This window comes from Alosa pseudoharengus, unplaced genomic scaffold, assembly GCF_046254945.1.
Source record: "Alosa pseudoharengus isolate Yale_2024_CS ecotype anadromous, Long Island Sound unplaced genomic scaffold, YU_APseudo_1.1 YU_APseudo_1.1_scf_14, whole genome shotgun sequence".
NCBI lineage: Eukaryota > Metazoa > Chordata > Actinopteri > Clupeiformes > Clupeidae > Alosa > Alosa pseudoharengus.
In genome coordinates this window covers 16242155-16242816 of record NW_027468609.1, presented here as the reverse complement: position 1 = coordinate 16242816, position 662 = coordinate 16242155, and positions in this window count along the sequence as shown.

The window sequence follows — 662 nt, the reverse complement described above, 5'->3', positions numbered from 1 at the left end:
GAGAGAGAGAGAGATAGAGAAAGAGAGAGAAAGAGAGAGAGAAAGAAGGAGAGAGAGACAGAGAGAGAGAGGAGAGAGAGAGCAAGAAAAAAAGAGAGAGCGAGAGAAAGAGAGAGAGAGAAATAGAGAGAAGAGCTGTTTGCAAAAGGTTTAAGAGGTAAACAGGGAAGATAGACTGGATGGGCCGAACGCACAGAGAAGGTTTTAGATGAAAAGTAGTGAAAAGAGAGAGAATAAGAGTAATGAGGATGGATAAGTGAAAAGAGAGAATGAGAGTAATGAAGAGTGATACAAATAAGTATAAGAGCAAGGAAAGATCAGGCTACATCACGGGAACTAGCAAAGCAGCCGGGAGGGGCTAGAATGATGAGAGAGATGGAGAGGGGAGGAGAGGAGAGGAGAGGGGGAGAGAAGAGGGGAGGAGAGGAGAGGAGAGGAGGAGAGAAGAGGGTAGGGGAGGAGAGGAGACAGGGGGAGAGGGGAGGGGGAAGGAATGTGTAAATCAAAGCGATCTGGTCTCAATAGTCTGACACAGACCATTAGTGGACATATTGGACATTTCGTCTGATCACCAGGCCAGCTGAGCATGAGCCAAAACAGCCGAACCTACCACAGATGGTGTGTGTGTGTGTGTGTGTGTGTGTGTGATGGGAAGTGGAAAG